General features: G+C 38.4%; 1 protein-coding gene across 8 annotated transcripts in view; it reads right to left on the minus strand.

Annotated features, from left to right (window-relative positions):
- The window catches only part of NCKAP5 (NCK associated protein 5), a 976,754-nt gene that overhangs the window by 72,382 nt on the left and 877,060 nt on the right, over window positions 1-27,312 (minus strand). The gene's annotated exons all lie outside the window — the stretch shown is intronic.

Consider the following 27,312-nt stretch of genomic DNA (forward strand, 5'->3'; position numbering starts at 1 on the left):
ATATTTTGTTTATTGTGAGGTTTCTAACATATATGGAAGTAAAATATATAACATCACAAAAAATAGGAGCAGTTATATGAAAATAATCTGTAACACATTATGTAAAACAGATTATAATAAAGTAACAATGTAATAAAGTTACATTTAAATGTTAAGCCACTCACTAAAACAGCAAAACAAAGAGGTATAGCTAATATGTTACAAGTGGAAATAATGTGGATCATTTAAAAAAATCAATTCAAAAAGGCAGAAAAAGAAGAAAATATAAAGAAAGATGAGATAATCAGAAAATAAATAATTATATGGTAGATTTTAACCCAAACATTTAGATAATTATATAAAATGTAAATAGCTTAAACACTCCAATGAATAGGCTGAGACTGTCAGACTGGATAAAAGAAAAATTGGTATATAAAATATACCTATTTATATATTTATAAATAGGTAGATAAGGCATTCATTTTAAATATTAAAAATAGATATGTGCAAAGTGGGACAGATAAAGATACAGCATGAAAACCCTAATAAAAAGAAAACTGTAGTCACTATGCTAATATCAAAAAATATAAACGTTAGAAAGAAAATATTACCAGGGATCAGGAGAAACATGTTATAGTTTTAACAAGGTAAATTTATCAAGACATTATGATCCTAAATATGTATATCTATAATAACAGAACTCCCAAATTATGAAGCAAAAAACTGACAGCACTTGAAGAAAGTGTCAAATCCACAATTAAAATTAAAATTCTCTTAGTAATTAATAGAACAAGTAGAGAGACTATCAAAAGGCATAGAAGATCTGAACAATATAATTTAACAACTTTGACCAATGTGAATTTTGCAGCACACTCTACCCATCAAGAGCAGAAGACATATTCTTTTTAGGTGCACATTGATTAAGATAGACTATATCCTTCATCGTAACACAAGCCTTAGAAAATGTAAAATCATTGAGGCCATGGAAAATATGTTCTCTGACCATCAGAGAATTAAACCAGACATCAATAGAAGCAAGATGTCTGGAAAAATTTCCAAACATTTACAAATTATACAGTATACTACTAAATTTCCTGTGTATTAAACAGAAAATAAGACAATATTTTGAAATGAATATAAATATAGTGGAATGCTGCTAAAGCAGTGCCTTAAGGAAAATTTATAGGACAGATAAAATAGGCCCAAAATAAGTGCTCTAAGACTTCATTTTAAGAAACTAGAAAAATAAGAACGTATTAAACACAATTAAGCAGAAGACATAAAAATGAAAGCCAAAATTAAGAAAATTTTTAAAAAGTAAAACAATTTAAAAATCAATGAAGAAAAGAGCTTGTTATTTGACATGAGTGATTCAACTGACAAACCTCCAACCAGATTGACTAAACACTGACTAAAGGAGAGAAGCCATAAATTCTCAACACGATGAGTGAATAAAGAGGCATCACTACAGATTTTCCAGTGAATAACAGATAATATGTACGTATGGACAAACTTAAGCCAACACATTTTACAATTCAGATAAAATGGAAATATTCATTGAGAAATCCAACTGCCAGAACTCACTCAAGAAAAAAGATAAACCAAATAGTCTTATGTCCACTAAGGCAAGTGAATTTGAAGTTAAAAATATTTTCACAAAATATTATAGGCCTAGATGTCTTCACTATTGAATACTACAAAGCTCTTACAAGGATGAAAAAAAAATCATCATTTATTTATAAACTCCTTTAAAAAACAGGAGAAGAGCAAACTTTCCATATCATTTTATAATGCCCATATTACCTGGATATCTAACCCAAAGACATCACACATAGAGAAAAATACAGATCAATATACCTCAAGAAAATGGTTACAAAAACGCTTAATAATTAATTTGCTAATTATTAAGCATTTTGGCATAATTAAGCTAATTACTCGCCAAGTGGCATTCATCCAAGAAACATAAAATTTGTTTAGCATTTAAAAATAAATCAATATTAAAAGAAAAACCATATGATTATCTCAAAAGACATAGAAAAAAATCATTTAAGAAAATTCAACATCCTTTCACGACAGACAAAAAAAAGAGACTAGGAATAGAACTTTCTCAATCTGTAAAAGTGTAAAAGGGCATCTACAGAAAATCTACACATAACACCACACGTAAAAGAACAGACTGAATGTTTCCCCACTAAGATTGAGAACATGTTAAGAATGTTTGCTCTTATCATTTCTATTTAACATTATAGTGGCGGTTGTAGCCAATGCAACAAAGCAAGGAAAATAAACAAAAGGCATAGAGATTAGAAGGAAAAAAGTATAGCTGTCTTTCTTTGAAGACAATAGCACTGTATACGTAGAATACCTTAAGGAACCTCCCAAAACATTACGAGAACTAATAAGTGAGTTTAGCAAGGTTACATGATATATGATTAATATAGCAAAATCAATTATATTAGTATGTATTATAAATAATTGGTAATTAAACAATACTATTTCTAACAGAATCAAAATATGAAAAAAGCACATCTTACAAAATGGTGAAAACTTGTACACTAAGAAATACAAAATGTTGCCGAGATCAACTGAAGAATATTGACATAAATGGGAAGATTTGCCATATTCATGGATTAGAAGACCCAATGTGGATCAGATGTCAATTCTCTTCAAATTGATCTATAGACTCAAAGTCATCTTAATCAAAATGCTATCAGGCTTTTAAAAAATAGACATTGACGCATTGATTCTAAAATTATGTGAAAATAGAAACATTTTCATCATAAAGTAAAATGAGGTCAGAGGTCAGACACTACCTAAATTCTTCATAAGGCTACATTAATTAGGAGAATGTGGTATTGGGTAAGGATTTGCATATAGGTCAGTGGAACAGAACAGACGTTCCAGAAACAGACTGACACATTTATTTTCAATTGATTTCTGACAAAGATGGCAACGTAATTTAATGGAAGAAAGGTAACGTTTTGACAAAAGGTACTGAAACACTAAATATTCATCCAAAGAAAAATAAACCTCACCCCTTTCCTCACACTGTATGTAAAAATTAACACATAAACCCAAACACAAGATCTAATACCACAAAACATCTAGAAGAAAATATCAAAGTATCTCTGTGGCCTTGGATTTGGCAACAATTTAATAGAGCTTAGAAAACATGATCCATAAAAAAAAACACGATAAATTAGATTTATTCAAAATCATAAACTCTGTCTTCAAAGACACAATTAAGAAAATTAAAAAGCAAACAACATACAACACTGCAATAGCACTGTTACTGTTATATGTCCCCCCAAAGACTTAAACACAAATGTTTATAGCAGCTTTACACATAATAGCCCCAACTGGAAACAATCAAATTATCTATCAGCCAGTGGATAAACAAATTGTGGTACATTCATACAACACAATACTAATGAGCAATAAAAACATAAACTAAAAAACCACTGAGACAAGATGGATGACTCAAAAGCATTATGCTCATTAAAAGCATATAGTATATATTTTATAATTGATTCCATTTACATGAAATTCTAGCAAAGGCAAGACTACAGTTATAGAAAGCAGAGCAGTGGTTCCCCACAGCTATAAGTAGGAGAGGGTTGGGTGCACGAGGCATGAAGGACTATACTAGGGTGATGAGAGCGTTGTAAATCTTGACTATAACAGTGATTATACAACTGTACACATTTACAAAAACATATTGAACTATACACTTCAAAAGGATGAGTTTTGTTGTATCTAAATTATATCTGCATGTATTTGCTTTTAAACATTTTATACCCAGCCTGCCAATTAAAAAAAAAAAATACCGAAATCTAACTGAACACAGCTGAGCAGAGGAACTGTGCTTTCCCCAGGGTGCACGCTTGAATAATCATTAGGAGCATCTGAAAGTGGTGTTGGGTCTCCAAGAGTCACCAGGGAACAAGACTGAGGCTGTTCTTTAATCCCAGATCTAGGCAGCCCACAAAGGGCTTTGTGAACTCCTTTATCTTTTCAATAATCTTGGGAAATAGCTATTATTATCCTCACTTTACAGGGGAGGAAAGCAAAGCTCTGGGAAGTGAAATGGTCACTTGAAGAAGTACCAGCCTGACTCCAAAGCTCAGGATCTTTGTATTCATCAATCTCTTCCCAGTAGGGTTGGGATGCCTGTTATCAGAAAGAATGCAAGGGATTCAGCACCCCAGTACTTCTTTAGCTTGGAAAGAGGCCAAAATCCCTGGTTTCCATAACTGTGTGCCCCAGACTCCCCTCTTCAGAGAGGGCCCCTAAGGAGCAGAGCCCCTGATTCAGGACCTTACAGGTAGCTTACATATGCTCTATGCAAATGCATTTGACCTTCATTAAACCTCACCTTGCTGCAGCATAACAATATTTGCTGATTATTTACTACTGGGCAAGTGCTTCAGTTGTATTATGTCATTATGCAGTGTGTACTGGGCACACTTTACCTATGAGGAAACTGAAGTTTAAGGAGGTCAATAACTTGCCCATAAGTTTATAACTATACGTAGGGAAGCCAGGATTTGGACTGAGGCCCGTGCAAACCTCAAAGCTTCAGTCTTGATTGTGACATGATTACAGTACCTTTCTGATTTTAGTTTACCAAGCATTCTGAATCAGTAAGAATGTTCTTGGTGGAAAGTAGCATGTTAAATGGAAAAGAACAGTATTAATTCACAGTGCAGAATTAGAGTAAGCTTCAGGGCTGCCTTAAATCAAGGGCCTCTGCCTTTGTTTGCCTCAAGTTCTCTTTGCTGTGCCCTTCCTATCCATCAGTTTTCTCTTCAAGCTGTTAGCAGGAGGCTTTAGTAGCTCCATACTAGTCAACCACACACTCCAAGTCTAAGGGAGAGAGAAGCTGACTCTCTGTGTGACTCTGTCTATACCTCTATGCCTGTCCCCTGAAAATTAGCCAAATAAGGTCATAAACTCATTCCCACACCTATCCATGTCACTTGGAAAATGCCACTCACTGACTTGCCCAGGGCTGAATTTTCTGAACCAATCACTGGCAGGGAAGAGTACTACAACCGCCTTCATCAGGTTTTGCTCCTGGAGTGGAAACGTCTGCTACGTTCCTTAGTCGTTACTTCATTGGAGTTTACAGCAACACTTTGTCCATAAATGGAGCAATCATTTCCATTTTTCAGATAAAACAAGTGCACAGAGAACATATATATCTCTCAGGGACAGGAGCACATACACAGAAGCCAGAATTCAAAGCCAGGTCTTCTAACACCAAGTCCAGAGCTCTGTCTGCTGCTCTACAGCAACTACAACCTTATCCTTCTCTCCCTGTTTAGAAGAAAAATTCCATTATGCTGCTAGGATATTTTTATCTTCCAGTTCTCTCCTTTAGTATTTATATATTTTTTCTAATTCAATTATTACTCCCTTATAAACTCTAGTGAACCATTTATAACCAAGTCAGGAGACTCTGGTTTGTTTGCTTGTTTGTTGAGATGGAGTCTTGCTCTGTCCCCCAAGCTGGAGTGCAGTGGCACAATCTTAGCTCACTGCAACCTCCGCCTCCTGGGTTTAAGCAATTCTCCTGTCTCAGCCTTCCAAGTAGCTGGGACTATAGTCACATGTCACCACATCCAGCTAATTTTTGTACTTTTAGTAGAAACGGGGTTTCACCATATTGGTCAGGATGGTCTCAAACTCCTGGCCTCAGGTGATCCACCTGCCTCGGCCTCCCAAACTGCTGGGATTACAGGTGTGAGGCCCTGTGCCTGGCCCAAGTCAAGAGACTTTGTCAGCACTTCCTTTCTAATGAAGTTTTATAGCTATTATTTAAAATAAATACATAGTCTGATGTATCTTAAAACCTATTTGGTTTGATATAATTTTTCTTCTTCAATCTCATTTTATTTCTTATTTTGGAGATAGTGTCTTGCTCTGTTGCCCAGCTGGAGTGTAGTAGTACTATATTTCTGCTCATTGCAACCTCCACCTCCAAGACTCAAGCCATCCTCCCATGTCAGCCTCCCGAGTAGCTGGAACTACACATGCAAGCCACCATGCTTGGCTAATTTTTGTATTTTTTGTAGAGAGAGGGTTTTGTCATGTTGCCCAGGCTGGTCTCGAACTCCTGGGCTCAAGTCAACCACCTGCCTTGGCCTCCCAAAGCGCTGAGATTACAGGTGTGAGCCACTGCACCCAACCGAATCTCACTTCCTAAAATAAAATCTTGAGTTGAAAAAGACTGTCCTTTTAAAACTCTTTTTCCACATTTACCATCAACACACTATCAAGCCATATCCCCAGGCCCTTTGGTGCTTCCTACCTGTATTCACTCTCTGTAACAGACCTAATGAGAAGAGGTTCTGGTCTGTGGGCTTTTAAAGCAACAATGTTACAAAGGTAGCATTTTTTTCCTTAAAGGTATATAAGACAAATGGCATAGGGAAAAAAACCTTCAAATATCTGCTTAACCACACAAGACAGTGTTTCCACAAGAGTTCTAACAGGAACTTTTGAGACCGAATCTCACTCTGTCCCCCAGGCTGGAGTGCAGTGGCACAATCTCGGCTCGCTGCAACCTCCACCTCCCGGGTTCAAGCAATTCTCCTGTAAATAGTTAACTGGCTGGCAAATGCCTGTGACTTCAGTAGCTAGCAGAGCCCTGGAGGCTGGTATAAAGGAGTCTCCTGCACTTTGGGCACGCTTTACATTTAAACTATGCTGCTGAGAGCTTCACCTCCTTTCATTCTCTCAACCATCATGCTCTGAAGGCAAAAATTAGCATATCCAGTTTACAGATACAGAAACTGAAGCAAAGGTTTGCTTAGTTAATAAGGGGCAAAACGATAACTGAAACTTCCGCATGGTTGTTTCAGGATCATTTCTGTTTAGGGTGCATTATTTTGATTTCTGAAAAGCTAGGGAAGCTGTATGAAAGATGTCAAGGCTCGGGAGCAAGTTTAGCACCTCTGATCCTGCATTTTAAGTTTGAATATTTTATAGTTTTGGTCTTTCTTTGGTGTTCAGGAAGTGTAATCAAGATTTGATAGAAAATTTGATCAGAAGATGCAACAATTGTGTTGACATAAGGCCAATTGATAAAAATTCAAAAGACGCTATCAAGAATATGTGCTGGTATCATCTAGGGTAACTCATAACTTGGCCTTCCAATGGAATGAGATCATTATATGTCAAATAATATTAAATGTGCTATTGATTATTTAGAAAATGTGTATTTTATGTAGACAAGAAGAAAGAGATGAAATGGCATCAAAGAAGCTTCTCATTTTTCCAAATGTGAACACTTGGGCGTACAGTCTTGGGGGTGCTCCTAAAATAAAGAGCTGAGTTAGAGCATGGGAAAAGATCATAATAGGAGAGTAACCATGGTGAGGAGAAGACATGGAAGCTGAACAGAACAGTGATGCTGGAGGCCACATTAGAAATATCTAGTGCTAAGCGTGAACATTTTGTTTGTGAGCAGAGTTGCTGGGAAGTAGAAAGGAAAACTACAGTGAATAGCATTGCTGAGGGTGGGATTAAGCAGAAAGCCATGGCAGCTAAGAGAGCTTCAGGATAAAAGGCTGAAAATGTCTCTGCAAGGTCAAGCGAGTCACAGGACACTTGGGGAGCCCAAGCACACTTGGAAAGAGTTAAAGATGGAGCAAAATGAGGAGAATGAGGCAGAGACTGAGCAAGTCTCCCTGTGGGGTCTTGAGGACTGCAGCAGAACAGAACGTGCTAGGGCTTCAAAGGTTTGTGACAGCTATATCTGCTTGAATGTGCAGGGGAAGGAGAAACCTCCCTCTGAAAGACACAGCTCAGCCCATTTATTTCTGTTTCAGAAGAAGTCCCCATAGCTTCTTGTTATGGTATCATGTTGAAATTGGTTTCCCAGTGAAATTTGGCCTGGTGGGAGGTGTTTGGATCATAGGGGAGGATTCCTCATTAACAGCTTGGTGCCATTCTCACAGGAGGGAGTGGGTTCTCACTTTTAGTTCCTGCGAGAGATTTCCCTCTACCCCGGAAAAGCTGGTTGTTAAAAAGAGCCTGGCCCCTTCTCCTCCTCTCTTGCCATGTGGTGCCTGCTTCCCTTTGCCTTCCATCATAAGTGGAGGCTTCCGGAGCAGACGCTGGCACCATGCTTGTATAGCCTGCAGAACCATGAGCCACATAACCCTGTTTTCTTTGATAAATTGCCCAGCACAGCCTCAGGTATTCCTTTATAGCAACACAAATGGACTGAGATACTTGTATTCTATATGCCTGCAGAACTTTATTCCAGAAGCCAAATTTATAACCTATTCTTGTAAATATAAACTCACTAATGGGCATGGTTTATTGTAAAGCAATGTACATGTGTTCAGCCTGTTTTCCTATTTTAAGGCCGCCATCATCCTGGGACACTTCATTCAACTTAGCAAGGTTCAGTTGCTTGTCCCAATTTCTGTCTGGATTAAAAGATCCCTGTGCAATCACTGAAGTGGAGGCAGGTCCATGTATGTGTCTCTAGGGTGTTGTTTTCTCATGTAGGGGTTGGTGAAAAGTGGGGATTTCTCACACTATGCATAGTGGATTGCCCTTCTATCTGCCAGTTTCAAGCCACCGTTCAATATGACTTATATGTACAAAAGAAGACCTGGCACAAATTCAGCACAGCACCCCACCCACTGTGGAATCCTGGACATGCTGGTTTAAGGGGGAAAAGGCCATTTAATCTGGATTCCCTGGCAGCCCAGTCTTCTTGTAGAGCAGGGCAATGTGTAAAATGCAGTGCACCAATTGTCATCCTTTATTCTGGCCAGTCAGCGCAATTATCTACACGAATAGCAACTCCCACTGATTTCAGCAGGAGCAACCTATGCATGCCTGAAGTCATCATTTTTGTCTGTAGAGGAGCTTTGCTCTAAAACACAAATTCTGTCTAATAGGCATCCTCAACTGTGTACTAAATAAATATGCCATTTACAGGCATGCAGATTTCAGGGGCCTTGGGCCTTTCCCCCCGTGCACAGGCCTCTGGCATCTTTGGTGCCCTTACAGTGAGGGGAACACTCTGCAGAAGCCATACTTCTCTGTGAGGAAGTTCACATCTTACAGACATCGAAATGAGTTTTGAATTCAGACTCAGTCTAAAAATAAAAACACTGAGCTTTGTTCCACGTGAACTCAGAGGGCTAAACTGAAAGGTTTTTAATAAAGCCTTTTCACTAGGGCCCCTGCACCACTGTTTTACATAAAGGATGATGATTCTGGCTGGCTGGTGTCTGAATCTTGGCGCCTGTAGTCTCTACCGACCCACTGCCCAGTTTGTAAAATAAGTTTATTGGCTTAGTTTTCCTTGGCCTGGATGAAACAAACATGGGAAGATGACAGCAATTCAACTTCCTCTAGTTGATACTCTAATTTTCCTGTTAAAATCTAATTATATGCCATTGTTTAAGTCAGGATTCACCAGAGAAACAGAACCAATAGAAGATGTGTGTGTATAAAATAAAGAATTGGTTCACATGGTAGGAAAGCTGACAAGTCCCAAGATCTTTGGGGTAAGCCAGCAAGCTGGAGACCTAGGAGAGCCCATGCGTTATTCTAGTGCAAAGGCCCAGCAAGCCCAAGACCCATGAAGAGCTGATGTTTCAGTTCAAGAACAAACACAGAAAAAAGGCAATGTCCCACCTGAAAGGCAGCCAGGCAGGAAAAATAATTCCCTGTTACTTGGGGAGAGGATTAGCCTTTTTGTTCTACTTGGGCCTTCAACTGATTGGATAAGGCCCACCACATAAGGAAGCACCGTCTGCTTTACTCAGTCTACCAACTTAAAAGTTAATCTCATCCAAAACACTCTCATGGAAACACCCAGGATCATGTTTGACCAAATATCTGGGCATCCCATGGCCCACCTGACACATAAAATTAATCATCAAAGTAATTAAAGAGATGGTGTTTGTGGCACACAGCAACAATTAAAGAGCCAAAATGAGGGGAAAACATTTTCTAATTCAAACACAATTTTTATACCTCCTTTGAATAAACACATGATGAAAGATGGCCTATTTAATACAAACTCAAGAAAGCCACCTTGCTACTAATCCCCCAATCCCACCCCAAGCTTGAAGAGACATTGTTGTTACTTAGGAATGAAACTGGTGTTTCAAAACTGCGTTGCCATTATGTTTCTGATGTAGACTCCTCAAATCTGGTGGAAATAGTCTGAATTATTCTAAATCCATTGACCAGATGAGTCAAAGGTGGCTCGGGGGTTGGAGAGGGGAAGTAGCTCATCTAAGGTCACACTCTTCGGAAAACAAATACACCTGCATTTTTAAGAACTCGGGAGAATAGCTTTACTTCCCAATGTCCATCCCCACATTCTTAGTATATGGTGGAACTTCCTCCTGTAGAAATGATGGACATCATGGTTAATTAAAGAGCTGATTTCAGCAGCAGGGAGAAAGGAAAGGTTTTAAGGTGATGTTTTTCAAAGGGGGACTTCAGCAGGTGCTCCCTCATTGAGGTAGCTCATTTCTAGACACTTTGCCCTGGCTTTGGATTCTGGGAGATTCCTTGGTATGTGGGTGGCATGCAGGGCACTCAGGATGGCCCATTCCATTCTGCTGGGCTTTACTACTGGGGCATGTCCAATTTCCGAGAACCGTATCTGTTTGCCCAAAGGTAACAGCTCCAAAAGTAGCCCAGGAATAATCACTGATGGGAGTTGGAGATAGATACCCAGCTCCCTCATTCCTCAGGTGAGTAAACTCTTGAGACTCACGTTCTATACTCCAGTGTTGCCCACAGGCTAAGCTAAGGTAGTAGCCAGGCTGAGGACATGTGCTTGGGGCATGCACAGTTAAACAGGGCCTTGTGATTTGCTGCTGTTATCCTGAAATTCGAATAGCTTTTGAGCAAGAGAGTCCGCATTTTATTTTGCAAATTATGTATCTGGTCCTGGTGATAACTGGCATAACATTTTTTTGTTTTGTTTTGGCTGGTTTCTCTTCTCTCTCTGACTTCCCCTATTGGTCTTTCCTGTACTTGCTGATAATTCACTTGCCCTTGAATATTTGTTACAGCAAGTACTTCTGGAAGACCCCAAACTAGACTGTTGTAAATGTCATTATAATCCTGAATAACACTGCAAAGAATCAAACAAAGCTATCCTACTATTTCGTTCAAGTAAGACAATAATGCACATGGGTTGAATAGTCACCAAAAATAGTCATGTTTATATCTTCTTTCATTACCATACCTCATTGTAATATCCAAGGGGTTTATTAGGAAGTAATATCCAACTAAACTTCCCAACTCCTCTGCACTGCAGACCAAGGGCTCAGGTGAATCAAACATGCAAATCTCTCCCTGAAGAAGTAGGACAATAAACAACAGCAGAGTTGACATTTCAACAACGGCTCTGCATGCCATCTGTTTTAAAGAAATTATTTGTCTTTGCCAGCATGTCAAGAGTAAGTTCACATAATTGGGAACTACTAAGGCACATAAATTCTTGATTATTTACAATGACAGGATTATCTATAGACATCAAGTCTTTTTTTGGTAATGTCCAAAGAATTTTTTTAAAAAGCAGGCCAGGGAAATAGAAATTTTGTAGAATGCAATATTAAGGCAAGGTATTAGATTGATTCAATTTTCAACTAAAGTTTCAGAAAATGGTGTAAATAATAATTCTAGTTCAGAATGAGATCGGATAAGCTCATCAAATGGAAAGCCCATGTATTCTCCATTTTTATAGCCCTAGGGTTCAGCACAGTTCCCATAATGAAGTCAATGCCTGATAAATATTTAGTAATTGAAGTGAACTCGGTTTATGACTGTGCCTTGAGCTTTGAGTACCAGAAAATGAAACTGACTCAGCCTACCTGTGGAGCAGCTAGCATTTTTCCCATTAGTTACTTCTTACTGACTGGAACTTCACTAACGGGCGAAGCCCCAGGCCATGAGGATAGTCTGGGAGGAAGAGAATGGAGGCAATTAGTGGGTAGCAAGTCGGGGTGAGATACTGCATGTGCCTAGTGGTTGTGGTTCAGGCACCTGTAATAAGAGGGGGATGCCATGGCTGGAGAAACAGAAGGCCATCTTACGCCTTTCTCACCATGTGTGAGGCTTATGGCCAGGAATTTTTAAGATCGAATTCATTCATCCTTAAGGCATTCTAGTCTTCCATATGAACCCTGTTACCAACTTGTGGTGAATTACCGGCAAGACACAATGCTTTTTTATGCCTTATCTCCTGCATCATTCAGGAAGATGATATCTAGCTACCTCTACCTCAGACAACCCTTTTACATAATAACTATAATAACAATTTAGATAGATGCTTGAGTTCCTGCTAGCACCTGGAATGGTGTCACATTCATATGCAAAAACATATTTAATGCTCTCCATGATGCTTCGTCTATTATTATTATCTCCACTTGGCAGATAAGGGATTTGGGGCTCAGAGAGGTTCAGGAACTTGCTCAGTTCCTTGGCAAAGGGAGAACTGGAGGAGGCCATAGCTATGTGACCATAGCACCTGGGCTGTGAGACTGTTGCAGGAATCAATGAAAGCACACTCAAAAATGCAACGCTTGAGGCAAATACATGCTGGTAACATTACTGTTACCAACAAGGCCTGAGTTCTGCCCAGAAATCGCTGGATAAGCTTTGCAAATTTTCCAGTGTACTTAGATCCAATGACTGAAACACTGTCTTCCCACAAAACCATAGGAAATGGGAATTTGACAAGGGCAGATATTATAACGTTCAGGTAGTACATCCACCTTCCTCGAAAAGTTGCAGAAATTTGGGCCAGGGAAAAGCATTAGAGTTTATCTAGAACAAGCCCTCTCTCTATGGTTGAGGAGAGTTAGAAAGACAGAGAGAGAGAGAGAGAGAGAGAGGGAGGAAGTATTTTGCACTAAGTGACAGAATCTAAAACTATGCTTTGGACTCTTCCCTGCCCCACCACCAACATTTGTTACCATAGTACAGCGTCTCTCCATCACTTTTAAATCTCCTTTGAAAAACCTGACTCAATTATAACCCAGAAAATAAGTTTTTTTTAAAAAAATTATGAGTTGCATAGGAAAGGGACTGATTTATTTAAACATGTTTTAAATCAGAATTATAAATACTTTTGAAATCAGGAAAACATTTTGACTGGGTCCATGGTAAGGGGAAATGACATCTTTGGGAAATGTGACACATTCATTTGCAAGCAGGGCAACCAATGCCCACCCCAAATATGTTCTTGTACACATAGGATTCCTTCCAAATGGTCTCTGAAAGCAGAACTCATGCCTGAGTTTCAAATGGGCAGAAAGACGCTTTAAAGTTTATTTCCCCTCTGTTTGGGAGCTGACACAATCGAGGTACAGACAGACACTGTTTATCACAGTGGCATGAAAGTCTCTCTTCAAATTCCTCCAGCTTTTATAATCAAACAATAACATCTCCAGAGTATAGGTTTTAGCTACATAGGAAACATATTGGAAATTGATTCAATGCTCCTGGTTTGGCTGTAACAATGTTTCATAACCTGGTAACCTCTCAGCTTGTTCTTCCCCCTTCCTGAAAAGCTTTTTGCTGCAAGAAGGTGGCAAAACAAAGATAAAGCAAACGTCATCCTTTTATCTGATCCTGTGCAAAATGAGTGGAGCAGACACTGTACCAGTGATAAGATGATTGCTAAATGACTCTTCTCACATTCTATCAATGAGCTGATGAAAGAAATTAAGACTGACATTGATAAGTTATTTTTCCAGGCGCTACCATTTTCAAAAAATGAGAATTTCTCTTTAGAAGCAGAAAGCCCTGGTTGCATGTCTATGACTCATTAAAAAGTACCAGATCAGCTCTACGTTGTAACAGATTAACTGGAAACACATACATAGTTTTCCTTTCTCTATATCCCATTTTCTTATTCTCTGGCACATCATTAAGGATTCATTTAAGCCAAGAACACCCTGTTCTCAAGATCTCTTTCCTACCTATTTTTTTTCTCAGTGACACATTTCATTAAACAACTCAATTTTCATCTCCACAATTTGCCACAGCCCTCACCTGATCTATCATTCTAGCATTTTATGTCTTTCTCAAGCTAATGTATTTCTCAAACATGCTAGATTTAGTGGACATATCATTGGGAATCCAGGTGAAACTGTGGATTAAGGAAACTAGTGACTACGAGGAATTCTTGAGCTTGTTTTACAGGACAGTAGATAAGGAAACAGCTTGTTGAAATCCCTTTGGCTTGCTAAATGGCAAAACTGGCTGAAACTGGTTGGAACCAATAGAGCCACCTAAAATCTGCACAGAATAGACTTGCTTGCCAGATGATGAGTGACCTTTTGACATTATAGCTGGAATTTCTAATGTATGTTTCAGACCAATTCCCCCTGCATTTGCACATATGACTCATGAAGAGGCATGAAGAGACAACTGCACACACCCTAGGGACTTTCCCAACTTCCCTCTTTCTTCCACTGATCACTTCCCAATCCCAAAATCCTCCTTCCAAAATTTCTCCCCTCAATATGCTGCTTTTAGGCTGTCATGGAAGATAGGTTTGAGCTAGCCTCCTGTCTCCTTATTTGGTTGCCTTGCAATAAACCTTTCTCTGCAGAAGACCGCAGTTTTGATGTTTGGCTTTCCTTTGTGTGTGGGCAAATGAACGCTATTTGGTTTGGTTGCACTGGTGAAATGAGTGTGTGGATCATTTTCATGGAGGTCATTTTTCATTAAGTTCACGTGACTGAGTTCTTACAATAGGGACAGTGACTTCCATGCTAGGTTATAGGGTTTTTGTAAATCCACAGGTCATCTGTGGCCAGCCTTTTTAAAAAATGAGTCAAGGCTGCTTTTCAATCACTAATTTTTTTATTCCCTTCAGGCACACGAAATGCTAGTTTTAATGGCACTTAAACCATAGACAGTTCAACCTATCTATAATGTCTAGTAAACCCAGAATCATCTGTGGGAGAATGGAGGGCAAAGAGATGAGAATTCAATGGTTGCCCACAACCTCTGTTTTTAACTCCTCTGCTGACACCTGACATGCTTCAGAATGATGACCTAAAACTCTATAGTGTGTTAGGGACATGTCCCTTTCCTTCCCTCTCTGTGTTCTCTTGGCATCTCTCTTCTGATGCCAAAGAGCTGCTCCAAGGGTACACAGGAAGAGGATTGGGATGGAGGATGAATGGCATGAATCAGAAGAGCAAACCGAAGGCAGGCTGATGTGGCCCAGAGATGTGTTTTGTTTTGGATGGTCTTTTTAACTTAAAAAATTACAAAAGATACTTAAAATACAGGAATGCATATTAACAAACTATTAAATTATAATAATCAGCATAACCCACCCTAACGACTTTAACCATGATTTTAAACTACTCATGTACTCTTCTCTGAACACATCCTTCAACCCCATTACCCCTTGATAAAGTAACTATCTTGTTAATTTCATTTTATTCATTAATTCACTGTTTATTCTTACTATATTGTTTAGTTTTGCTCAGTAAACAAATAGAATCATCCTGTAAGTGTTCTACTACCATTGGCTTTTTTTCAATCAATATTGTTTTTGAGATGAATTATGTTACATGCAGCTGCAGTTCATTAATTTTCACTGCTGTATAGTATTCCACAGCATAGGGATTTCAAAATTTGTCTATCCTTTCTACTGCCGATGAACATCTGGGTTATTTTCTAATTTTTGCTATTAGGACAATGTTACCATAATCACTATGCTATGTATTTCCTGATATGCTTGCCAAGGGTTTTTCTAGGGCCATGCCTTCCAAACTTTTTAGACTATTATCCACAGTAATATATTAATTTTTACATCATAAACCAGTATACCTTTGTATGTGCACATATATATAAATGTGACCAAAATGTCACAGTATTTTTCCTTACTACTTGTATGACACTCCAATAGTTTCATTAGGAAAAAGAAATAAAAACAAAACAAAAACAAATGCTAACCTTAACTCACAGACTCTATTTCATGACTCACAGATGAGTACAGTTCCAAAAGTCTTTGTTTAAAATATATTTTTTCTGTTATCAATCTAGCTATACCAGGTTTCTTTTCCTTAATATAGTGTGGTATTTATTTTTCTGTCTTTTTACTTTCAATTTTCCTGTGTTGATGTTTAGATTTATTATGTCTAAACAGCTATAGCTGCTTGATAATCTTTGCCTTTAACTAGATATTTTAGTCTATTTACATTTATTTTCAATCCTCTATATTCAGATTTCTACCTTTGATTTTATGCCTTCTAGTTGTCCAGCTTTTCTATATTTTTCTTATTTTTCATGTTTTCTTTTGGTTTGTGTTTCTCTTCATTACTATTTCATTTTCCCTTTAGTTTTTCTGCTAGTTGGGAAATGTTGTATTTTATTTCTACCCTTAAATATTTTAACCTAGAATTTTTCACATGCAAATATAGCTTACCAAACTAATCTATTAATTCTTTTCCTTAACAATATAAGGACATTACTTGATTACCACCCCTTCCCACTCATTTCCAGTTCTATTCTTGTTCAGGACTTATTTCTCCTTTGACATATTTAGTAATGTACTTTTATTGTTACATATAGAGTGTTTACCACTTTCTCTATTCATCAGTTCTCCTGCATTTCAGATCTTCCTGAGATCATTCTTCCCCTGTGTGATGTAAACTCTCTAGAAGTCGGTTTAGTGCGGATCTACTAGTAGAAAATTTATTACTTTTTTTAGCCTTGGAAAATGTCTTTGTTTCTTGAAGCATAGTTTCACTGAGTATTCACTTCTAGACCAATAATTATTTTGTCTCAGATACAAATTATATCTTCAGACACTACTGAAAACATAATTCTATTGTTTTCTGGTTTTCATTGTTGTCATAAAGAAGTTCACTGCCATTTTAATTGTCAGACCTTACTAGATAATCTGTATTTTCCTTTTGTTGTAATATCTTTCCTTTATTTTTGGCGTTCTACATATTCACCAAGATGTGTCTAAGTGTAGATTTCTTTTTATTTACCTTGCTAAGAACTAATTTGGCTTCCTGAATCTGAGGGTTGATAACATTCTTTAATTCAGCAAAATTCTTAGTCATTAGTTCTTTTGAAATTATGTCTATCCTTTTCATTTTATTCTCTCCTTCTAGAGCTATAATTAGATGTAGGTGGGTTTTATCATCTTTTCTTTAATGTGCCTTAACTTCTCTTTCATATCATCTACTTCCTTGTTTCTCTGTTATACATTTTGTGTAATTTTTTTCAACTGTATCTTCTAGTTCAGTAATCTCTCTTTAGCTATAATAAATATTATCTACAAATTTTTATATTTTGAAGTTTTTTGTTCCTTTCTTAACTTCCATTTCCATTTTTATTTAGATATACTAAATCTTTTTATATGCTCTATTAGATAATTTTTAATTCTGTAGTCTTTGCAGGACTCATTCTGTGTATTATTGTTTTTTCTGACTCTCACTAATGAGTCATTTTTTCCCCCTCATGTTTTGGTTGATTTTCTATTGTGAGTTAGTTTTGCTTGGAACTTCCTTTATATTTAAAGTTTATAGTGAGTGCCTCAAGAGAGGATTTGAGTTGGGTTCTGCCAGGTTCCAAGGGGTACTGTTAACCTAAGTCTGCATTGTTTTTAAACTTTTCATTATGGTAAATGTCAAATGTTCTCAAACAGTGTAATATATCCTCATATACCTGTTGTCCAACTCTTAGAAAATGCTAACCTTCTGCCATTCTTATTTCATCGATTTCCTCTTTTACTTTCTTCTCTGGAATATTAGAAGCACAACTGGGACCCTTTTGTAATTTGAAGCTGGGGGATTTATGGGACACAAAAAGAGTGAATTAGGTCCCTGAGCCACATGGGTGCAAGCTAATGATGCACAATCTTCAGAGGAAATATTTTTCTCTTCTTATTTCTCCAGCTAGTGTTAAGACAGCGTTAAGGCTGAGTCAGGAATTTATTCCCAAAATCTTCCTCTACAGGGCGGCTTTGAAGTTACTGCTCTTTGGAGTCCAGCTTTATACAGGGGAGGGACTTGTGTGTCTTTGATCTAACATTTCACCCCAGTCAGGCCCTGGGCTTTCATTATGTCAATAGTTTAGCTCCTTAAAACCAGGCCCTGGGTAGGGTGAATGACGGGGATTTGAGGAACGTTAGAAAACATGTTTTTCCAACTCTGAAGAGTTTACCAGGATGTGAGACTTTTGGTGTTGAAACCAAGAAAGTCCCAGCACACTGGGACCACTGGTCACCCTAGCTCCAGGCCACTAGAGACGAGCACATACTCCATGGGCAAATGCAGGCTGTGGCATTCTCTTGCTCCCATGGATTCCAGCTTTCTTGCTATTCCTAGCCTATGATGAATTCTTTGCCTGCAGCTCAGCCATAAATTTAAGAAAATATGTAGAATTTTATGTTATATCCTATCCTTTTGGTAGATGTGGCATTCTGTAAAAGGATTTTGAAATTCTAATTTGGCATACTGCCTGATAAAAGAAAGTGCCTGCAGATTCATGCTTTTGAACTGAGCCCATATTTAAACATATATCATATGTCACATAAGAAATCTAGGATTTGGCTTCTTGTGAAAAATGGGAAGCCTTGCTACATACGGCTAGTATCCTTCTGTACTGACAACTAGAGCTGCTTCCCTAGAACAGGTCATGCTCTTTACATCCTTCCAATACCCATCACTCATACAATATATGCATGTGTACGCAAGCCCAGCCTGCGCCGCTCATTGACCCAGGAGCTTTCATTTTTGAGTAACTCCTGGCTAAACAATCTACAAAAGGGACCCTTGGACTCTGGTGCCTGAGAGAGGTGATCCAAGAAACATTTGGTCATCATTTAGAATTCTTGGGGGGTTAGTCAACTTTACTTCACAGCTACGGACTATAGTCTTGGTTTGGATGATGGTTCCACTCCATTCTTGTCACGCTGCTGAGCAAGGCACATAACTTTGAGAATATCCATTTCCTCATCTGCAGATAGCAACCTTCACACTTAACTTGCAGGGCTGATGTGAGGACAAAACAACAGCTTACGTAAAACACCCAGGCCAGTCCCCAGCATGTAGAAAGCTCTTAATAAGGAGTAGATAGCAATGCAATGTACATCATTGTCTTACTTTATTCACAATGTTCTGTCACATTGGACGGCTTTCAGGTTTTTGGGCTGAGGCACACTGCTGTCTGACTTAGGTTCGACCCTCACCTATTCCTTACTATGCCTTAAGTTACAAACACAGGCTTATACTTACTTTAAGTGACTTAACTTCCTTTTGGGAAGTTGAAGGAACTGTAAAAAATTGGGCCTCTGTATAGCTAGTTCAGTTTCCCCAACCTTGTACTTTAGAGCAATGGGACTTGTAAATGGCCAGGGAAAGGGCAAACCTTAATTAATATGCCTCACTGTTACCTGTTCAGTGGGGCTTTTCCCCTTCAGGTGCCTGGTTAAGTCATGCGACCTCACAGGTCTGCATCTCTGCCTCTGGCCCTGGCAGCTTGGCTTCCCAATCTGTGGCACACCACTCTCCTCTTTCACGAACGTCAAACCCTTCCTTCTTGTACTTCTCAGTTCCATGGCAGGTAAAGGTACCAGCCCCATGGCTCATTCTTTTAGGGTCTGGGGGTGCTAATCTGAGAAACACACTGCTGCTATCAGCCAGTGATGCTTACTGTGTGCCTTTCCAGAGACCACCTGTGTCATCACAAGCCACTAGGGGCTTTCACTCAAAGGAATTGCCAATGGGTGGGAAATTCAGACATATTCTGGTAGGCTGGCATGAGAGCTCTTTTTTGGGGGGTAGGTAGCCCTTTGGAAATCCTTAAATATTCTTGGTTGTCCATCCTTTCACATGAATATATGATTCTATTTATCACAGAACACCACTGATCAGGGAAGAGTTTCATGAGGAGGGAGGTGACTGGTGAGTTTGGTTGGCTCAATGACAAGTGAGAGAAAATGAAGTAGCATTTTATTGCAAAAGTCTGAATCTGAGCATCATAGCGATCAACAGTAATGCCTTAACATGTAGGTCTGCTTTTGAAAATCCCCATAGTCTACATGTTGTCTGTTGGGCTAAGTTCAAATATCTAAGCTCGGCTTTCAAGGTCTCCACCATCTGGTCCCATCCCACAAATCCAACTGTATCTGCACCTCATTCTGTGCTCTAGCTAAACCTATCTTCCAGTGTGCCATGCACCTTCCTATCTATAGACCTTTTCTCATGCGGTTTCTCTTGACTTCAAGGACATCTTTCCTTTTCTGAAGAAATCCTACCCTTTAGGGCTCTGCTGCATATCAGAATCACCTGCGGATCTTTAAGACCTACAAATGCTGGGCTCCCATCCCCAGACATTGTGATTTAATTAATATGGGGTATGATTTTGGTGTATTTTTAGAGGCTCCCCAGGTGATCCTCATGTGTGGCAAAGTTTGAGAACCATTGAACTAAATGGCAGATGCTCTTAAACTTCAATATATTACTCACTCAACTCTTGCCTTTTTCTGACAGACAAAAACCAATGCTCCCAGTTCCACTAAAGTGGGGCTGTGTACCCTGATCTGTGCCATCGGATGTATGTAGAGCACACCTCTCTCTTATCAGTGATCACAATGCATTTGAATTATCTATTTGCTTCTCTGCCTCCTTGCTAAACTGGAGTTCACAGAGGGCAGATACTGTGTTTTATTCCTCTTTGTATACCCTACAGCTGATACAGGGCGTGGTTTGCAGAAAATGCTCAATATGCGCTTGTTGAACTAAATAGAACTTAGTTCCCTGATACAATCTATAGGAGTAAATATTTTACAAGAGTAAAAAAGCCATACTTTTAACACTGTAAGTCCATAATCCTCCCTCTGGTGAAAAAATAGAAGAAAGGGGTCATAGACTAGGATTCGATATGTTCACAAATACAGAAACTTCCACTGAAGCTTTATTTGGTGACTGTCTCTGTTTGTGAGAAAAAAGCACTCATATGGAGCAAGTTGACAGTAAAACCAGAGAACCAGCCAGGAGGGGATGAAAAACATGGAGGATGACATATAATGTTATAAGCACAGGGCTTGGTGTGTAGTAGGTACTCAATGAATGAATATGAATATTATTATTTTCAGTCCTTTGGTCAGAAGATATCACATGGTCCTGTTTTCATGGGCCTAAATTCATGACAAGCAGAGTTTACACTTTAGGCTGCCTTTGCTGAATGCAAAACTCCCCCTTTGGAGTTTATCACTTGTCGTTAGTTATAAGTGGGTGAACTCAGTGCAGCCACGGTGGACTTTTCCTTGCCCAAGATACCAGTCTACAGTACCTCTTAAATGATATTTTTTTTATGTCTGAAAATGCAGAAGTAAAATAATGTTGGCAAGTATTACTACAGGATCTGAAACATAAAAAAACCATTCCATACTATTTCCCCATCCATAGGCATGATTATCTAAGTAGTTTGGTGCCAGTCTGATAGTATTCAATAGAACAATATCTATCAAAGTTATTGAGAACATTTGCACTTCCCACCCACATTTTGTTTTGATTATCAATAGCTCTTCCTGTCTACAATTAAGCCTAAATGTGTTAGCACACTATTCACAATGTGACACTCGACTTCAGCAGCCTTCTGCTCAAAAAGCTGTGAGTATCTGGTCAACTTTCTAAGATATACTTTAATTTTATTTTATATAAGAATGCCATTTCCTCTATGTCAAATTTCTAAACTTTCTTCATATCTTCTTGGGGGGACAAATTGGTAATATTCTTGAAATGAGACAGATAATTATCAAGGACTTTAATTGACCCGCAGCTACAGTACTAGAAGCCCTAATGTCATATTTAATTTTAGGGAAAAAGGTTAATTTTAGATGCATTGTGTTCCACAAAGTATTTTTTTGAACATCTACATACTTTGTTGGTGACCAATTATGTATTTATTCATATACATGGTGATGGCAAATTAATCCAAGTTCAACATGTTTTCCAAAAAGTTACTCAAGGTTAACTGCACAAATAGAGAGCAATGATAGTTTAAATTATGCAAAATAGGAACTATGCATAAATCATTGAAATCAATTACATCTTTCCTAACAACTTTCTAAATTTGTTTCCCTATGAATTTTTTTTTTTTTTTTTTTTTTGTGAGACAGACAGAGCTTCACTCTGTCCCCAGGCTGGAGTGCAGTGGTGCAATCTCAGCTCACCGCAACCTCTGCCTCCTGGGTTCAAGTGATTTTCCTGCCTCAGCCTCCCAAGTAGCTGAGACTACAGGCATGTGCCACCATGGCTAGCTAATTTCTGTATTTTTAGTAGAGATGGGTTTCACCATGTTGGCCAGCATGATCTCAATCTCTTGACCTTGTGATTTGCCTGCCTTAGCCTCCCAAAGTACTGGGATTACAAATGTGAGCCACCACGACCGGCTTCTCCTATGATTTCCTAAGTGATAGTAAGAATTTGCATGTGTTCTCTTAGCACAGCTCAACTGAAGTTACAAGGTGATAACCTTGATAGGGGGCTGGCTGCAGGCTGAGAGGCTAGATGTCCCTAATACCCATTAACTTTTTGTTTCAGAGTTAGGAGAACCTCTATTTTTTGCTGAATATATGGCTTCCTTCCTTGAATAATGTTTCCCATCCTGTGTGAACAAGTACTTGCCAATGGGATGTTAGCAAAAAGGATGGGATAACTGCTGGCAAGAGTCCTTAAAAGGATAAGCCATGTCCTTCATCATCCTCCTGCTTTTTGGAAAGTGGACATAAGGGGTGGTTTTTCAACAATCAACTTAGACCACAAAGTGACTTTGAGAATGAGAATCATGAGGAATGGAAACCATATGAGACAGAAGGACAAGATAGGAGAGTCTGGCATCGCTCCATTAGCTTGGAACACCTCCCTCTGGGCCTTAATGTGTGACAGCAAGAAATTTCTATTCTTATTTAAGTCATTGCACTTTATAGTTTCTTCTACTCCCATCTAAAACTAATTCTACTGGTACTAATGGTTAGAAAAATCCCGTCTTAGATTTAAATATCAATGCGGTTTGGAGAATTCAAATGATAACATTTACATATGGATAACTATTGGTAGACATGTTCTATTAAACTTTGATACAATAAAGTAGGTCCCAGAGTTCCTTTCATTTTGATAAGCACCTAGATCCTGGGTCTTGTTCTTTATGTAAGTGAAGCACTTGATTCAAGCCTGTGAAATCTTCCCCTCTTTCCTGACCAAAGAAACAACCACAGCCATTAACATTCTGGCATCAGGCCAGTCATTCTCTCCTCTGCTATGTGAAGAAGCTACTGTATTTTCTGACCTTCATTTGAATGCAGTATAGAGATTCCTTGATAATAACAACTGTATATCATATGACTCTTCTATTTTTTCTGTCTCTACCTAACTGCAGATGGGCACATTACTGCTGTGGATTAGATGCTTTATGGTTGGATGGTAAAAGCTAATAAGAACAACGTCTGTGTTACAGAATGGCCATTATACATGATGCTCCAAACCTCTTCTATTTGGCTTAACATAGCTTTGTCTCAATTCTTAGCCTCAATGCAGGCTACTTTTCAAAAGCAGAGTTCTACCACAAAACAACTCTTTTTTTCCCCTGGCAATGATTCTTGTGCAATTCACTGAAGTAGGCTTATTCTGTCCTTTCTTCCCCAACCTAAATTTGCTTAAATCCAGTACCGAGTGCCCCAAACTTATAGATCCCAAGAGTTCTTCTTAACTATGGATAAAACTTTGCCTGAGTTCTTGTTACAGTACAAATATATGGCTGAAAAAGGTACCTGTATAATCTGTTACTACATGGATGTGAGTTAGTTTACCACATTAGCTAGTTAAATTCTAGGAAAGGATAAGGAATAAAGAAACGAAACACCCTAGAAAAATGGAAATATACTGGTTTATGGTGTTAAGTTACTCAAAGGTATTTACTGAGCACCTGTTGTCCTGCATGATACTTGAGCTGCAGACAGGAGAGCCTCCTCTGAGGAAGAATGAAGGAAGGACAATAGACTGGGGTGGCAGGACGCTTTGGAGGCAATATCACTTTCCAGAGTAGGGAGGAGAGCACCTCCCAGGTACCTTTCTAGAGCTATCCAAGGAAAGTTAGAGCATCAGGGTTAGGCCATGTCCTCTGCCATGCTACATTCTGGGGTAGGAACCCTTCTGGTTCCTGCAGAAGAGGCTGGGAGCATACCCAGACAATGGGGAAGAGTAAATAGATCTCATTCGACCATGGGGCACTGGGGTATATGCCCATTAGACTACTGGGAAGATTGTTCTTTTCAACTCTTTTAAGTTTGGGGAAAATACATGTGTCTTTCACTTCATGAACACCTACCATACATCCCAATAGAATTCAATTTTTTTGTGACTCCTATTGGGTTTTTGCTTCAATAATATTCTTCCCCAATTTCCTCAAAGGACATTTTCCCCTCTTTGTAAGATTTTCCAAATCCCCTGTTTCCTTTTAGGGAATTATTTTAAATTATCACTGGCTGATGTTTTCAACATAAGACAATGAACAATATTTGAATTCCTACTAATTGTTAACTCTGATAGACAATTAGTGTAATACATAGGGTAAATGTATGATAGCAGGTAAAAGTTAGATAGCAGGAAAGAATAATTAGAAATACAGTAGTTGTGATCATTGGTGTTAATACTTCTATTAGGCTAGGCTACCCATTTGCTTTGTTTAGTCTAACATTTATGAGGGCAATTTAAAAAAAATGTAGTTGCTTTATTTTACTTAAGCATGAATCTTGAATTTCAATATAGAGCAGGTTTAGTTAACAATATCTTTTTTTTTCTTTTTTAAAGGATCAGTCTTGCTCTGTCACCTGGGCTGGAGTGCAGTGGCATGATCATAACTCACTGCACCCTTGGACTCCCAGGCTCAAGCAGTTCTCCTGCCTCAGTCTCCCTAGCAGCTGAGACTACAGGCGCTTGCCACCATACCTAACTTTTTAAAAAGTTTTTGTAGAGATGGGATCTCACTATGTTACTCAGGCTGGTCTTCAACTCCTGAGTTCAAGCAGTTCTGCTGCCTTGGCATCCCAAAATACTGGGATTACAGAGATCAGTCACTGTGCCTGGCCAAGTTAACAATGTCTTATCTTGCAATCAACTCATAACATTTTGATTAAACTAACGTGATTACCCTTAATCACAGAAATGGAAACATTCAGATTCACAATTTTCTTGATTGTTCTTTGTCAAAGACGTTAGTTAATATTGGTTAGAAGAACAACACATTTAGATTTGCACAGTTGCTGTTATTAGAAACATAATATGGTTATAAAATATTCCAAGAATATATGACAATACTTAGGTTAGACAACATGAAGAACAATAGTATTATCAGGGTGTAAAAAATATATATTCTCAGCCATTCTTAAGGAATTAAGAAAAACAGCCATTTGACTTTGTCGAAACTCATACAGTCTTAAAACGGAGGGACTTTGGCCAGGTGTGGTGGCTCATGCCTGTAATCCCAGCACTTTGGGAGGCCGAGGGGGCAGATTACCTGAGGTCAGGAGCTCGAGACTAGCCTGACTAATGTGGCAAAACCCTGTCTCTACTAAAAAAGCACAAAAATTAGCTGGGCATGGTGGTGGGCACCTGTAGTCCCAGCAACTCAGGAGCCTGAAGTAGGAGAAGCTTGAGCCTAGGAGGTGGATGTTGCAGTGAGTCGAGGTTGCCTCTCTGCACTTCAGCCTAGGCAACAAGAGACTCTGTCCCCGCTCTCCCAAAAAAAAAAAAAAAAAAAAAAAACCATGGAGGGACTTTTTAGATCTGTGGGGAACCTATTGACTGGTTAGCCTGGGAGACAGGCTCAACCCTCTTCTCCCTGCTACTTCATGCAACAAAGGCTGGAAAACAACATGTTAACTTTCCCAGCATCCTTTGCAGCTAGAATTGGCTGTATGATCCGTTTCTCACCAATGATCCCTGAGATGGAGTCTATGGCGGAACTTTAGCGAAGTTTTTACTCTTCCTTATACTTTTGTCTTAAATATAAATGACTAGAGTGGTGGGAGTCAATTTGCAACCAAAGTCCACAAGCATGAGGACAAAAAGCTAGCGTGGTAATCATGGCCAAGTAAATAGATACAATGAGCCAGGGCTTTTGAAAACATTGTTGAGCTGCTACACACCTCTTCCATGTTTGCCTTCCTCCAGTCCTTTAATTCTGTAAAATGACTGACTTTATTATTTATGTAATGCATTGTCAGGCTATTTCACTGTCATTTATTTTTCACCAGTAGTAGCATATTCATATAGTTCTCTACCACTTTGAAGAGATACATCTGCAATGATCTGAATACCAAGTCAGTTATCTATCATAAACATGGTTCCTGCTATCTGCATGGTTCAATGTACTTCCATTAGAGTAATCTGACGCAGCAGTATCCAACAGAACACTGATGAAGAACATATTCACATAGAACACATGTTTGTGTGATGAAGGAATATATGTGATCTATTTACGATATAGAACATACATTCATGTACCACAAAATGATGTTTTGGTCAGCGATGAACTGCATACACGATGATGGTTCCTTAAGATTATAATGAAGCTGAAAAATTCCTATTCCCTAGTGACATTGTAGTTAAACAATTTAAGCATTTTATGTAGTCATAGTGTAACCCATTACTCATATGTTTGTGGTGATGCTGGTGTATAAAAACCTATATGCTGACAGTCTTATAAAAATCTAGCACATACAATGATGTAGAGTATAGAATATTTGATAATGATAATAAGCAACTATTACTGGTTTACGTATTTACTACTATACTATACTATACTTTTTGCTGTTTACACTGTACCCTTCCATTTATTTAAAAAAAAAAAAAGAGTTAACTGTAAAACAGCCCCAGGCTGTAATAATTCTTCAGGAGGTAAACAGAAGACATTGTTATCACAGGATATGACAGTCCTATGTGTGTTATTGCTTCTGAAGATCTTCCAGTGGGAAAAGATGTGGAGGTGGAAGACAGTGATATTGATGATTCTGACCCTGTGGAGGCCTAGCTAATATGTGTGTTTGTGTCTTAGTTTTTAAGAAAAAAATTAAAATGTAAAAAAATAAAATTTAATAGAAAAAAACTTAAGAATAAGGATATAAAGAAAGGCTTTATTTTTGTACAGCTGTACAATGTGTTTGTTTTAAGCTAAGTATGATAACAGAGTCAAAATGTTAAAAAATAAAAGTTTATAAAGTAAAAAAATGACAGTAAGGCAAAGTTAATTAATTTTGAAAAAATTTTTTTCAATAAATTTAGTGTGGCCTAAGTG

The sequence above is a fragment of the Sapajus apella genome, unplaced genomic scaffold (genome assembly GCF_009761245.1).
Source record: "Sapajus apella isolate SASKATOON/1434 unplaced genomic scaffold, GSC_monkey_1.0 scaffold72, whole genome shotgun sequence".
Taxonomy (NCBI): domain Eukaryota; kingdom Metazoa; phylum Chordata; class Mammalia; order Primates; family Cebidae; genus Sapajus; species Sapajus apella.